The sequence below is a fragment of the Sciurus vulgaris genome (assembly GCF_902686455.1).
Source record: "Sciurus vulgaris genome assembly, chromosome: 10".
Taxonomy (NCBI): Eukaryota; Metazoa; Chordata; class Mammalia; order Rodentia; family Sciuridae; genus Sciurus; species Sciurus vulgaris.
This window is the reverse complement of record NC_136470.1, coordinates 42,480,252-42,496,749: the sequence shown is the minus strand read 5'-3', so window position 1 is coordinate 42,496,749 and position 16,498 is coordinate 42,480,252.

Here is a 16,498-nt window from a genome sequence, read left to right as displayed (position 1 = left end):
GATTTTTTGAAGAAATCAATAAGCAAATTCAAAAACTCTAATGGAAATGTAAGGGTACCAGAGTAGTCAGATCAGTCTTGAAAAAAAAAAATGAAGCTGTATTTTCTCAGTTTCAAAATACAATATCAATCAAAACTGTCTGCTATTGTTGTAAGACTGTATAAATCCAAATAGTGTAATTGAAAGGCCAAAAATATACCTTTATGTTTATTATCAATTGATTTTTGATAAGGGTATTAAGAAAATTCACTGTAAGGGAATAAATAATTCTGTTTTAGGTACTTGTAAAACTACATTTCTACATGCATAAAAGTAAATTTTTGTTTCTAAGTCACACCATACATAGAAAACAATTCAAAAGGAAAAAATTAGAAATTTAAGAGCTAAACTAGACAGATCTTAGAAGGAAATAAAGACATCTTCATGATATTGTGCTAGAGTTATTTTTTTTAATATGGCACCAAAGCAAAGCAAAAAAATATTTTTAAATAATTAAACTGGATTTTCTTAAAATAAAAAATTCTAAAATGATAATACAGAGAATGATGGATAATATTTGTAAATTGAATACATGAGAAAGGGGACTATTAGGCAAGATAAAGAACTATTATAATTCAACAATTAAAAAGAAAAGTAACCCAAATAACTATATGCAACAGTTTAAATAAAATACACAGATATATTTGTTTAAACAATTCATATTAGTACTATGATTTATAACAAACCTTGTTTTCATCTGCTTGACTGGTATTTGAGTAGCCAAGGTCAGAATAAGCAGCCTCTCTATGTCTCTGACTAATCCCCAGTAAAACTTCTGGGCCCAAAGTCTCAAGTGAGCTTCCTTGCTTGGCAACATTTCATGGGTGTTTTCACACATCTTTGCTGGGAGAATTAAGCATGTTTATGCAACTCTTCTGGGAGAAGACACATAAAACTTCTCTTGGAAGTTAACTTTATGCACTATTCCTTAACTGATATAATGCATTGTCTTCTTACTGTAAAAATCCATCCATATTCATAACTATGATATCTTGAATTCTTTGAGATCTTTCCATCAGATCTTCAAGCCTTCAGACAGCCTTGGGATTCCCTAACATACAGTTACTCTAAGCAACTTTCTTCAGTTCCTTTTCAAGAATCTGGTTGTTAAAGCAGTTAGAGCCACTAAAGAAATGATACATACTTTGTGCAGGATCAATAGGTAACATGCATTGATGGCACCTCAGGTGACGGGTAAGATTCATGGGGAGCTCATACCAACCTAAGACAGGAAATGAGGGCTAGAGCCTCATTGTCCAATGACAGTAAGGCTATTGCTCTGCCATGGACAACCTAAGACAGGCACGGTCCCTTTTATAAACAGAAAGGGGGAGTTGTGGAGGGCGAAACCAGAGCCCAGGGTTACACCACGTGCATCCAAAGATGGCGACTGGCAGAGAGCAAACAGCATTGGGATTATGCATGGAGAATGGCAGAACACATTAACAATTGGCTGCATGATAATCAGTTCAGCTGCCTAGCATGTGGACAGATATACTTTACATGTATGCTCCAGCTCGTGACTGCTTGACCTTTAACAGGATAGGATGGACATATCTGGTTACAATTGCTTATGCATGAGACTGCTTATATATTGAGGGTGTTATTGAAATAAACGGGAAACTGCTTGATGAACTTTTGAAGTATGTGTCTTCTGTTCTGCTGGTCGGGCAGTAAGCGCGAGAAGCGGCGGTTTTAGGTAAGCGAAAAGGGAAAAAAGCTGCGGTTTTGCTCCGTAACCGGAGCCGCTTGAAGCAGCCCCTCGGCAAACAACAGCGGCTCTTGGTATCAGGAATTGGCAAGACCACACCCATCACAGAATCAAGGGTGTAAAAGTAAAAATCCATCCACAGCTTGAGCTGGTTCTATCCATGTGGTGCTGGTTCAGCAGAAATACAAGAAGATGGAGTTAAGTTGTCATGAAGTCTTCCTCCAAGATTTCAAAGGCCTGGGAGGTGAGGCCAAGTGTAACAAGATTGAAATCCTTGCATACTGCCCCTGAAAGGGCAATGCATGAAATTGTAAAGGTAAAACCAAGCCTGAAATGGAGACCCCAGAAATGAGGAAATGCCAATAACATGGACTGTCTGCTGAGAAAAGCTGCTGGCTATGGAAAGAGCCAGGTTAAGAGAGAAGCCATGAGCACAGCAAATAGTAAGGCCAAAGTGGAAGGACTGCCCAGTCCCTTTAGGGAACTCATCTCACCTCCATGTATTCTACATGTTGTACATGGATTTATGAGACCTGTTTGCCCTGTGAGGTTTTGATCTTGTTGTGTTTCCATCTTCTCTTCTTTTCTATGGCCCTATTTCTCCCTTTTGAAAAGGGAATGCTTAATTTGCACCACTCTATGTTGTATATATGTAACTAGTTTTTGATCTTTGCAGGATCACAGTCAAGAGTTTGCTTTGAGTCTCAGATGAGACTTTGGACTTTGATTTTGAGGCCATGCTGTACTGTTATGACTGTAGAGACTACTGAATATAAAATAAATGCATTTTGTATTGTGAGATGGGCATGAGCTTTTTGGGGTAAAGGATGAAATGTCATGGCTTGGATATGAGATGTCCTCCCATAGTTTCTGTTTTAATGCAGGTAAGTTAAGAGGTCAACTGATTAGATTATGAGACTGTAACCTCATCAGTGCATCCCAATTTGAATGGACTGAGTGGTAACCATAGGAAAGTAGTGTGGCTAGAGGAGGCGGGTTGTTGGGAGCATGCTTTTGGGATTGTGTCTCCTTCCCTGGCTCCTCTCTTCCTGTATTTCTGTTTTCCAGCCCCCATAAAATATGCTGCTTTCCTTCACCCTGTCTTTTGGCCATGATGTTCTGCCTCGCCTTGGACCCAGAGCAATGGAGTTGACTGAGCAAGGACTGAACCTCTGAAGCTGTGAGATTAAAAAAAAAATTTCCTCCTCTTAGTGGTTCTTTTTTAGGTATTTTGATCACAGTGATGAAAAACTGATATATACATACATATATATATCACATGTTATGTGAAAGTATATGTGTATATGCATAAGTATGTGTGTGTATGTGTACATATACACATATACTTTCTAACTGAAAGCTAAATGGGGCCCTAATGATAATTTTTAAATTTATCACATGCATAAGAGTATAGACAAGGTATTCCTTATTTCCTATTTTTACTCAATTATATAAAAAGGACATAGAGTAAATATACAGATAAAAATTACATGTCAGTACTATAAACTTTGTGAACTTATTCTGTGAATGTCCTTTTAAGTGTGTAATGAGTCATGAGTGAAGACTGAATGATTCTAGGACATAGTACAGTATAATATGAACTCATGTATATTTCTAATCATTCATATATTATATTTTATATATAAAAACACATTGATAAGCATATGGCCTTGGGGATCTTGGGCACAGCATCTGCAAGAGTTTTTCATGACACACCTTCAAAGTTTGATAAGGGGTGAAATAGGTGGAAAACTTCCTCTCCCTCCAACAAGAAGGTATGCTCTTGTGGCTAAGGAGGACTAAAGTTAAATGTATTGATCATTGCCTGTGATACATTATTTGAATGGTTGTTTTATGTGCTGCAGTGATAAATAACTTGATAATTATTTCATTAGGCCAATTCTTCCATCATTTTTTAAGACCAAATATGAATCCTTTAATATATTAAAATATAATTTTAAAATAAAATCAAATAAAATGAAGTTTATTGCAAAAGGATGAAAAACTAAATTTAAGTGCTAAATGGCAACTTTATAATTAAAACAATGTTCCAACCAAGTATTAGGAAAAACAAACTTGATGTTAATACTGTTTTTAAATTAAAGACTAAAAGCCTATCCAAGTTGGCCATTCTTTTCCTACTGGTGTTATGAGCAGGCATAGTGATATTTCCCTTTTTACTTTAGTACCGCTGTAAACAGGCCTCCAAATTCAGGAAAAGGCCTAATTCCATGAACCCACCCACACAGTTCTATAAACACTGACGATTCTACATGTGGTATCACTCACTTATTGAATAGATGCCCTTGCTTTCACTGTACTCCTGTCACTGTGGATTTCTCCAGTTCAACAAAATGCATCCTCTTGTAACAAAGTAACAAAATCACAAGTAACAAAATCTTGTGATTTTAACCACAAAAGTATAACAGGTAAAACAATTTACTAAAAGAAGAAGGCTAGGTTTGGGAACCCTCTTCCACAACATCCTCTGGGACATACTCACAAAGCGGCACATAGCACTGTTTTTGGCAGGCATCCATATTTCCACTTCACAGTCAGCTTTGCAGTAGGAACAGCTGCAGGTAGAAGGAAGAAGCACACACATAAACCTGGTCTGATATAATCTTGCACAGTCAACATTCCCATATGAGAGAATGAATTTTATTGGTGTATAGCTATCAACTCTTAAAAAGTAACTGTGCCCCTTGTGATTGTTGTAACAATATAAAGCTTCTTTCTAACTTGAAACAGTCTACTTCAATATCATTACAACCTGGAACACACATGGTAATATTACGTATTGTTCTTGCTATTCATTCTTCATCTTATTCTGGCAAAACAAAACCCCGCTACCTTGAACTTACTTCTCATGTCTGATGTATTTCCCTAGATAATCAGGATGTCACTAGAGTTTCAGAGTCCAAGTCTGACATTTAAAGCTCCCAAAAGACAAAGTCTGAATAGTTTTATCAAGTGCTTCTTGAACCTGAAATCCTAAAACAGTAGCCTCAGGAAATATTTATTTTTGGTAAGAACACATGAAAGTAGATCCCCTAAGGTGTTTGAAGAATGCTAGTGTTCATATTATTGTTTCTACACTTTCATACCAAAAAGATCCTCTTTTATGTGTGCATCAGGGAAATTTTATGTGAGAGAATTTACAGATTTTTGAAAGGTTAATTTTGTTGTGAAAAAGAAAATGTGATAAATATTTCATCCTGTGCAGTGTTCTTCAAGGATGACTGGAATCACTTAACATCTTGTGATGTAAGATAAAAATGATATGTAGAAGCATACTATTATCTGTGCCACAGCTTCATGTCTAGAGAGCACAGAGTTATCATTTAACTGATTTGTGTCTCGCTTAATGCTACTTGAAAATAAAGGCTCAGCTCCTGCCTGCACATACCTATTCCCTGTTAGAACCATCAATCAGGTCTTTTCTTCCAGAGAAGCAAAAGTTCAGGAAGTCATTGAATTTATACTGTTGATTTCAACAACAAAGTACCCCAAGAGTGGAGGCAATAAAATTGCGATTGTTGTTATACAAAGTAGAAAGCACTAAGTATTTTTGAAAGATTCTGCATATGACATTATTCATTTATTAGATGCTATATCTTTTCCTGTCAGAATGATAAATTTTCCCTCAACCTATCCAATACATTATCTCTTACATGAGACAAATGAGGAACTCTGCTCAGCATTTTTCCAAGAGGTCACTGACCAGCTGTACCCCATTGCCTGGAGAAATACATTGAAAATAAAATAGAATTAGCATCACTGATAAACATACACTCGTCCTCACTTTATAATGTGTGTTGTTCTTAATAAAATACCTTGTTTGAAAACATTGACATGAAGAGCTGTGATAATGTGGATACAAATTAGCAATCCAGCATCTTTCCTTCATTCAAACAGTTTTACTTCTGTCACTGTCTCCAACTGTTCCCAGTTAGAGACTGTTCACAATCACTAACATCTCTTTGAAGATGTTCAATAGTCATTTTGCCATCATTGTCACAAAGTTGGATATATTTCAGTTTGACTTTATGAGTACCACATGTCATTTTTGTAGACATAAAGAGCCTTAATGTGGCATCTATATTGTGTATCTCAGAGTGGCTGCCTGGCCTGGCTGAGACAACCTGGAGAGGCATGCAGAACTAGTTAAGGATGTGAACTATTAGCAGGAAGCAGACAAGGAGGAGTTGAAGTGACCACATTGCTTTAGTGTGTGTGGCAACAGAATTTAAAAAGAGGTCAAGTTAAAGTCAAAACTAATAGATAAAGGTGGCTAGAGTGTTAGGGATGAATATTTGTGCATACGAAGATGCCCTACCCTCACATTTATTTTGGCACTTGTTACTGCCTTTAGTTTTATGTATCATATTTTACATTTCCATTTTCTGTCAAATACCATGACTCTAGACTGCTAGTATATGATGGTAACCAATGAACCATCACCAGGTGGCTTTACCTCGAGAGTGGTCAGAAACTTTGTGACACCATTCATTCTGTGACTCACACAGGGGGATGAAGCCAAGTCCCCCAAGGAGACCCAGGTGGCAGTGACAGTCGCAGGTCTAATTGATGAGCAGGAAGGCACCATGGTGTGCTGATGACTCCGGAAAGAAAATTGTTAATCCTCTCTCTCTGCCATTCTGGGAGCAAAACAGGGAAATCCTGGCACTAATGGCATTGTTTTCTCCTTGTGCCTCCCTTCCCCAGGCTCCCTGGGCTGTCAGAACATTTACCAGTCAGTGATATCACCCGGATATCAAGGAGACTTTGGGTCATACTGGAGCAATGTAGAGAAAGGTAAGCAAATCTAAACTTCACTCAACCACAAGGAGTGTCACATTTCACACTTTATAACAGTGGGTGGTAAACTTTAAATGATCAAAGAAACCTCATCCCAGGCCTGGTTACTGGCTCAGTTGTTCCCATTGAGGACTGCTAACCCAATGCCTTCACAAAACTTTTCTGCTTAAGCTCTGTCTGCTTCTAATGCCTGTGGGCACTATTTCGGATAAAATGGCTCACTTCAAAGAAAAGTGAGTACCTTTCTATTCAAAGATAGTACTTTCAAGTTTAATAACTATACGTGTTCAACAGAGGAAAGCTTAATTTTTGTTTTCATTTGTTACTTACAAGTTAGACTCATACTTTTCTGGTTTAAAAACCACAAAACATCTCATAATAGCAACCAAGTTTTAAGCCATTCATATTCCTCTCAAAGTTCATTATGTATTATATAAGAACAGAATAAGAAAATATATAACTTTAAATTGATTTAGGTAAAATGAAAGAAAAGTCGTGTTTCATATCAGCTGAAACATGAAAAATATGGATTTTTAATGTTAACCTCATTGATTAAGCTTTATCTAGAAATCTTAGCTTTCTTCATACTTAGATATGATTTTTAAAAGTCATAAAATTTCCTGTTGAGTCAGCAAAACAGGAATATGCAGTGTCTTAGCAAAAGAGAACGACAGGCACATGCTGTAACAGATAACAAGTCTCTTGATAATCAGATTGCCTTACATATTTTGCCATTAAATTTCTAAACATTAGAAACAAAGCAGGCAAAGAAAACATTTTGATGGACCACAATGTCAGTAGAAAATGCTGTACTGATTCAGTGCCGTGCACAGCAGCTTTCCCCAGCATGTGTTCTGCAAAATGCATACCTGGTGAAAAGCATTCTCTGGTCAAATAAATATGAATGATGTAGAATGGAGTTCAACAGATGTTTTCAGATCTGCACTTTTTCGAGAGTTGAACAAAGAGCAAGCTAGAGATGCACCAATAGGCAGTACAGAGCACATGGCAATTCCCAAACTGAATGAGTCACACTTTCACTGTCTTTTTTCCCAAAGAAAAGTGTTTTGTATAAACTCATTTCTTCCCCCTCTCCAGGAAACCTTTATTTTTAATACAAATGTTTGGAAGTTGTAGTAACTATTATTTGTACTATACATTCATTGTGATGCTTAGAAATAAATCAGCTGTTACTTAAATTGGCACACTAGCTACTATATGTCTATAATGGAAAATGAAAGCACAAATTTGCATATGAATCTAGTTATTATAGGTGGTGCAAGTACAGTACTATGAGAGTTTCACTCTTTTTTGCTTAGCATCTTCCTTATGACCTTGAAGAATTTCTGACACAATTAGGTTATATAAAACAGAAAAAAGAAGCAAAACACAAAACCTATTTTAAAGAGTTATTATGTAACTGTTCTGATTTCCCTAAACAAATCAGCAAATTTTTCATATATTTGCTGTTGAGGAAGAAAAATTAATCCCAAATAAAATGTTACCACCATCTATAATGATTCACATTTATATTTCTAGAGAAGAGGAAAAAGGATCACATATAATTTTGAAGTGTTATGTATAATTTGATATTTATTTTCCCATCAATTACATTTCTAAAGTCCCCTTTGTTTAAATAAAAGCAGTCAATGATCCATTTTGATGCTTTCCATAAAACACATTAAAATCTACACACGTAATCCAATATGACACCAATTTTGGTAAATGTGAATCCTAGAAAATAATGTTCCTATTTTGGAAAATGAGAAAACCGTCTAAAACTGTTCAGTTTTAAAATCAGTGAATATGATTTAAAATGATCACTCTTGAGCTTTCACAAGTACTCCACCATTGAAGAAACAATGGGAAGGCAGTGAGTCTGTGAGTAGTTTGATACTCTGTCTCAGTATTTTAAAAGATGTTTGAGATAGAAAAGACAGCCAAAAATTTTTTCCTGAAGAATTCTCAAAATGGACACAGGTCAGACAGAGATTCTGGAATTAAAAAAAAAAAGAAAAAGAAAAAAAAAACTATAAAACTCCAAAATTATGAGCAGCTGGTTCTATCAGACTCCTGTGAAGTGCAGTGCTCTGGTTCAAGAGTTTCCTTGTCATGTAATCAAAGGACGGAAACATTAAGATTGCAGATGGAGGGTGGTGACACACTGTAATTTCATACAGATCATAAGAAGGTTTGGTGACATAAGAATTACTAGACCATGAGTCCTGGGGTCCATGAAATGGATTAAAGCTTTATTGCTCTTTGGAGTTCTGACAATGACAAATGCACTCTCTGATGTTGGGATTATCTTGTCTAAACTTTTGTTTCCTTAGTTTCAGGTTTCACTTTTTCCTTAACCATATTCTAAGATCACAAATAACTTCCGTCTTTTCATTGTTATTGGAAGGCATTTAGAAACACCCCCTTGTTTTATGCCTTGCCTCTGGCATCATAACCCTGCATAAGTCATTTTTAAATTTCCAATTTCCTGATAAGGTTTGAATGATAGACTTAATGATAGGCTCGTGTGACTTAACTCCAAACTCATTCATATATATGTGACAGGAAAAAAAAAAAAAAAAAAAAAAAAAATAAATTTTATGAAGAATTCAGATTACTGGCATTAATTACCTAAGCAGTTTGACAGCAAACTTTAATAAGTAAAACTCACGCCATACGTGTCTCTTCTACCATGACACTCTTACACAAACACACATAAAGTGTTTCTGACTCAAGTTGAAAAGAAAGAACTCAAGCAAGTTTCAAAAAAAGAAAAGTTGCAAGTGGATTACTTTTCCCTTATTGAAATAGAAAAGATAATGATTTTTTCTTTTGTCTTGACCCTGAACATGATGACACTTTCCTGTCTGTCAGTCTGTCTTTGTCATTATCATGCACTGTGAAAACATTACTTCTGGTGAAGTGAAGTGAGTGAAATCTTTAATATGAAAAGAGTGATATGGTATACTAATTTGGCAGAATTTGAGGCATTGACATTCAGTGTTTTCTAGTATCTGATTAAAAAGTGTGTGAAAGTCTTACATATGGAAATGCATTAAGATTTTACATGTTGCTAAAGAACACCAGTAAATGGTATTGAAATTTTGTTGTAAAAGCATTACTTTCCAATAGTGCTTCTGACTGCATTTGGATGTATTATAATTTATTTTAAAAATTTTACAATAATTGAATTTTGATAGGTGTAATATATTTAAACTAGATTGCCTGTTAGTTTTTATGTCCTAAAGAAAGAAAAACACTAAAATAGAAGTTAATGCAACTGAAATTACAAAGTGGCATAAACTTTGTCTTGTTGATGGCAGAGGAATTTCAACACAACTAAATCCCTTTTCAGATGTAATACTGAATTTTAGGTTTGAGATATATCACAAGATGAGACTTTAAACAACAAGTGAAAATTCTATAAGACCTTATTGCAGACTTTATTCTTTTTTCTTAATTTCAGACAACTAGCACAGTGTTAGGTACACCATTCTTTAATAGCTGTTGAAATGATTGAAAACTGATGACAAACAATTGAAATTCCATTGTCTGATAAACTCTGTTTTAAATCGTAAGATAACCATGAAACTACAGCAGAATGTCTACCAACGTCATATAATGTTAAAATATTTCAATCATCTGAGAAATTTCATCAGTGGTTTTGAATTAGACAAACCTAATTTTAAATTGCAGTTGTCTGTAACTACTAGTGCCGTTAGGCAAAGGTCAACTTTTTATGAGGTCCAGTTTTCAGACCTACAAAATAAAGAAAAAAAGAGTTATAGTTGATATCCCTAATGTTCTTAGTCAAAAGGCATTTTTCACATTTCAAAATTCCATGGAAATACAGTTTACATGGTACACAGTAAGCTGGGAAGCATAAAATGGTGGGGAATAAGACTACACATGTTGTAAATGTTTAATGACTTATAGATTATTAATCCTCGCTTTCTTGTTAAAATGTAGTAAAGGAAAATCTCGGAAATAGAAACAAGATTGGACGTGGCTTGAAATCCAGGAGTGAGAGAATACAGTGCATGTGAGAACCTCCTGCTCTGAGGAAAGTGTTCTAAAGCTAGATGGTGAGGACACTGAACGACTGAAAAACATGTACTCAAAACTGTAAAATTCCACACTTAAAATGGGTGAATTTATGATATATAAATCACACTTCAGTAGTAAAAAAAGGTGAAATACAGAATTATATTCCCATTTTGAACATCTTCACATCATTGATATTTAGTGCCAGTTTTTGCAGATATGTTATGTAAGAAACTTTACTTTCAAAAACAAAGTCTATCCCTCTCGTGCCTATGCCTTCTTCTCAAATTCGCAATACCAACAGGTGGACTTATCCACGAGGGCACGGATCAGTCCATTTCTATATCTTTGTTCATTTCTGTATCTTTAGTGCATTACAGAACTGTCACATCAATAGACACTCAACAGTATGACTGTAGGACAAATGTTACCTATAGTGAAAAACAAAATTAAGTATTACAAAGAATGAAAAATCAATAAATCTAATTTACTAATCAATATGCTTGCACTGAGACAGTCTAAATATGTTCAATTCTACAACTTGGAATTATTTGGAAAGATATGAGCTAGTGACAAATTACTCATGAGGAAAAATCAGAATAAATTTTGTAGATGACAATAGGGAGCTTTTTCATTATTAAGGATTTTTAATAAAGTATATTTTAATGTCAAAAAAGAAAGGGAGTTTACAATGAAGCAAATATCAATAAAAACAATATAATAGATTTAGTAATTGTGTGTATTTTGTTTTAAGAGTGTTTGAAATTTTAAATGTTGTAAAACGGTAATTTCTACTTAGTGTTATATCCATTTAAAAGTGAGTGAAATCTACTTGAATCAAATACTTCATGATATATACTTATGAATCAATTTTGATGAACATATGTAAAATAGAATTTAGCATAGAATTAGCAATGATTTAGGTTGTTAAGAAGAATGTGGATATTTTAGATAGAGTCACTTAACATTCCTCAGAAAAATCTAAAAGAGTGAAATCTGAATCATATTGCTATAATAAAATATATGGAAAAGTAACACAATGTTTTGTTGCATTCAAATTATGCTCAAACCAAGAATGAGTGGAAAAGTAAATTGCTTTTAGACATTTCTGTCAATCCTTTTAATATTGAAAACACATAGTTTGGGATATTATAGACCCTGCCTACTACATGCATGATACCCAGTGAATATCAATAGAAAAAAGGAAGGAAGGAAGAAAGTGAAAGAGATACAGGAAGAAAAGCAGGAAAGAACAGAGGAAGGAAAACAGTGAAATTCTCAGAAAAACTGTGTACAGCTGACTTCATGATGCAAAATATGCTGTCAACTGTATCATTAAATGATGCAAAAATCCCCTGAAGGCAAATGCAGGGACTGAGGTAGATGTCCTTAGTCATGAAAGTTCATACACAAACATACTACAGATGACTGAGGATACAAGATATATGGCTCAGTTGGCCCAAGAACAAGAGGAACATACAGGTAGAGGAGAAGGAAAGAAAACAGTATCAGACCAGCACCATGTTAGTAGTGCTAATACCAAGACAGCCAATGGAGGCCAAATATCTAACAAAGACTCCTCATACATGCTGGACTGGGCTTTTTATTTTTGGGTGATATTTTGTAATCACATAAGGTTCAGTTGCCTCATACATACAAAACTAAATTGAAGAGGAGGCTTTATCAAACTTCATCATTAGATGTAAATACATACCTCTAGTAAGAGTAGAAAAGTTGTTAAAATTTGTTTTAGAGCTAACTAAAAGAAGAAATTGCATCCAGTCCTTTAGGAAATTGTCTCCAACACATGTCTAAATAGCAAGTCAATGTGCTCTAACTCTGTTGTAAGATTAAGTCCAGAGATCTGCTTCTAGTATTTTAATCTAACGCTTCCTGAAATAAGCAGTTACTGTAAGAAAAACCAATAAAAATGCCCCTTGCCCACAATTTTATAAGGCGATTTCCACCAGGGGTAAACAAATATAAACACAGAACTACATAAGGCTCAAACTCCACATAAGAGATTCTTTTTCTCTCTAGCAAACACATTGAATCAAAGAGCTGACCAGCTTTTTTTTCCATCCCCTTACTAAGTAGAATCAAATAGCTTTTTTAATCATAATACATCTTCATTGACTAAATCAGATCTTCTCAGAGCCTCCAATTTCTTCTGTCAATTGTTTAAAAATGTTAGAAATATTTTCAGTCATTTCAAGCTCAACCTACTAGTTTATGTGTCCTACAAATAACTTTTTGCAGAGCAGTTAGTTATAACTTAATATCTGTTCTTTTGAAACATTTCTAGCACTCTAAATATATGTCATTTACTGTAAACTAGATATAGTCTATAATTTAAAACCAGGAAATGGGAACTAAAGTTAGTAGTATTTAAGTTGGTAACAAACTTAATAGCTTCCATTGAAAGTGAAAATATTCTATTTCACTGAATAAAGTTTTCTACCTTCTGTTAACTTTCATTATTACAAACTTCAAATGTCAAAGAATGGAATGCAAGAGAAGTCTTATTCTGCATTTTGAAAACAATCATTTGGCAGTCATAAAATAAATATTGATAGAGTAAAATATGTTAATAGAGTTGGACAAGCTTCTATAATTTTGGCTTCCCAAAGTTTATCTTTTGAGCATAACTGGCTCAGAATTCAGTTTTGATAAACATAAATCCTAAAAACCAAATCAAGAAAAGCAAATAGGTAAAGGAAATAGCACTACATAGTAAGTCATCTGAGGAAAATACTTTGCCTATTTTATTTTTTTCCTTCCAGTTCTCTTAGTTTGTTATAATTATTCCTATTTACATGATGTAGAAACTAAGTCTACATGGAGTTCAACTAATGAAAATAGCAAAGGGTCTTAAATTCAGGTTTGTTTAACTCTAACTCCTGATTCCATTCCACTATGCTTTTTTTTTGGGGGGGGGGGAGTTCTTTGTTTTTTCTTATTATTTTTTAAAATTATTTGCAGACTGCCTTTTGATTCATTGTACACAAATTGGCTACATCATTTCATTTCTATGGTTGTACACGATGTTCAGTCATACCTTTCGTGTAATCATACGTGTACATCGGGTAGTGATGTCTGTCTCATTTCACCATCTTTCAATACCCCCTCCCTCTCATTTTCCTATATGTAATCTAAAGTTCCTCCATTCTTCTCTCACCCCCATCCCCAACCCCCATTATATATCATGCTTGTTTTAAATAGGCAAAGAGCAAGTACTAATAGTGATATATAATATCTGATAATATACTTGTGCCCTTATCTATTTAAACCAGTCCCTTTTAAAGACCTTTTGGTGTTCAAAAGACCTTTAGTGCTAAAATAAAAATAATTCCAGTCAAACCTCCAGAAGTACAGTTTAATGACCAAGATACACCTTTAGACTATTTTAGAACATAAAAGAACAAAGAAGAAAATAGTTTCCTCAGTGAATGTGTATTTATTTAATAACACATGGATTGTGGGAACTCTTGGAGAAGTCAAAAGGAGTAAAAGTTTTTCAGACTTCAAAGTAATTTCAAAATCCATTTTCACTTACATACTTAACTTTTCTATTTTGCCAACATACCCAGTGCTCTGAATGATGCCTGTCACAGTAGGTAATGCAAAGCACAAGCAAGCACACACACAAACAAAAACCACATTTTTTTATTGCTATTAAATAAATGCATGGGTTTTTGGCTTATTACAATGATTATAGATAACCTGGCTAACTTTATACCTTCATTTCTATTGCCTCAATAGTCTAAGGATCTACAACCAAATGTCCCAGAGGTGAGCTTATATTACAACAGTGCGTTTTACAAATCTTAAAGATATTGGTACCTTTATTAACATGTAAAAGTATAACAAATACAATACATATGTGAGGAAAATTTGTCTGGAGAGATAGGAAGGAAGGAGAGGAAACAATGAATGGTTGGAACCATAGACTTACAAAATCATCCCGAATTATCACAACCAACCAAGAGGCTCCTAAACTTTTTCCCAAAAAAACATCTGCCTAGCGGGAGAGCCAGATGATTCCTCCCTGAGACTGGGAACACGGCAAATCTGGCTGCTCATCATGCTTCCTTTTAGTCCTGGAAGTTCCAACCAAAAAATAAGGGAAGACAAAGTAATTAAAAACATAGAGATTGGAGAAAAATAAATTAAAATTTCACAACTTTTAGAAAACATGATATATCTACATAGAAAAACAAAGAATCTACCAAAAATAAAAAAAAAATTTAAACTGCATATGAATTCAAACTATAGCAGTGTAGTTCAGAGGCAGAGTGCTTGCTTTGTTTGCATGAGGCTCTGAATTTGAACCCTGCATCCCCACAAAATTAAGTACATTTCTAGGTAACATCTTTCAACATGTGAGGACCAGAATTAAAAACAATATTATTTGTGATTTTATGTAATGGTTTGGATATGAGATATCCCCAAAGCTCATGTGTGAGACAATGCAAGGGAGTTTAAGGAGAAATGATTGGATTATAGCCTTAACCTAATCAGTGAATTAATACCTGATGGTATTAACTGAGTGGTAACTGGAAGTGGATGGAGTATGACTGGAGGAAATGGTTCAAATTGGGGGTGTGGCTATGGGATATATATTCTGTATCTGGTGAGTGGAGTCTCTCTCTCTTCCTCTCCCTTTCTTCCTCTCTCCCTCCATCTCTCTCCCCCTGCTTTCTGATGGTCATGTGAGCTGCTTTCCTCTACCACACACTCCACCATGATGTTTAGCCTCACCTACTGAGTCCCATGGAATGGAGCCTGCTCTCTATGGATGGAGACTTCTGAAATTGGAGCCCCTGAATAATCCTTTCTCCTCTACAGTTGTTGTGGTAGGGTCCTGAAGACAAGCAGTGGAAAAGCTGACTAAAATATTGTACCAAAGAAAATTAAGTACTTAGACTTAACACAATATTACACTAAAACTTAAAAAATATTGATGAAAAACATTGAAGAAAGCCTAAATAAATTCAGTGACATACCATCATATCCTACAGATTGTAAAGATGTCGATTCTACCCAAATTATATACAGGTTTAATATGTTTTATCAAATTCTACTATATTGAATAAATTTATCTGAAGTATAATATTTATTTGAATAGTAATTTATGCAAGAGTAGAGGTTTTGCCTATATAGACATTCTTAATTTATATAGTATAAGAGTTGATCTCTCCTTCCTCAAAAATCTTAAGTGTGGAATAGTGAAATTGTACAAGACTGAATATTTTAGTGAATTTATATTTACACATATATTTTTATTTGTTCTTTCCAGTTATACATGACACTAGAATGTATTTTTTCTTTAATTATTAATTTTTTTTTAGTTTTTACAGACTGCATTTTGATTCATTGTACACAAATGGGGTACATCATTTCATTTCTATGGTTGTACACCATATAGATTCATACCCCTTGTGTAATTGTACATGTACATAGGGTAATGATGTCTGTCTCATTCCATGATTTTTCATACTCCCTCCCTCTCATTTCCTTCTACATAATCTAAAGTTCCTCCATTCTTCTCTCATTCCCCAACCCCCACCCCCATTAAATATCATCATCCACTTAACAGGGAAAACATTCAGCCTTTAGTTTTTTTGGGATTGGCTTATTTCACTTAGCATGAAATTCTCCAACTCCATCAATTTACCTGCAAATGCCATAATATTATTCTTCTCTATGGCTGAGGAATATTCCATTGTGTATATATTCCACAATTTTTCTATCCATTCCTCTGTTGAAGGATATCTAGGTTGGTTCCGCAATCAAGCTATTGTGAAAATATGAAAAACGTGTTCAACATCTCTAGTAATTAGAGAAATGTAAATTAAAACAACTCTAAGATTTCATCTTACT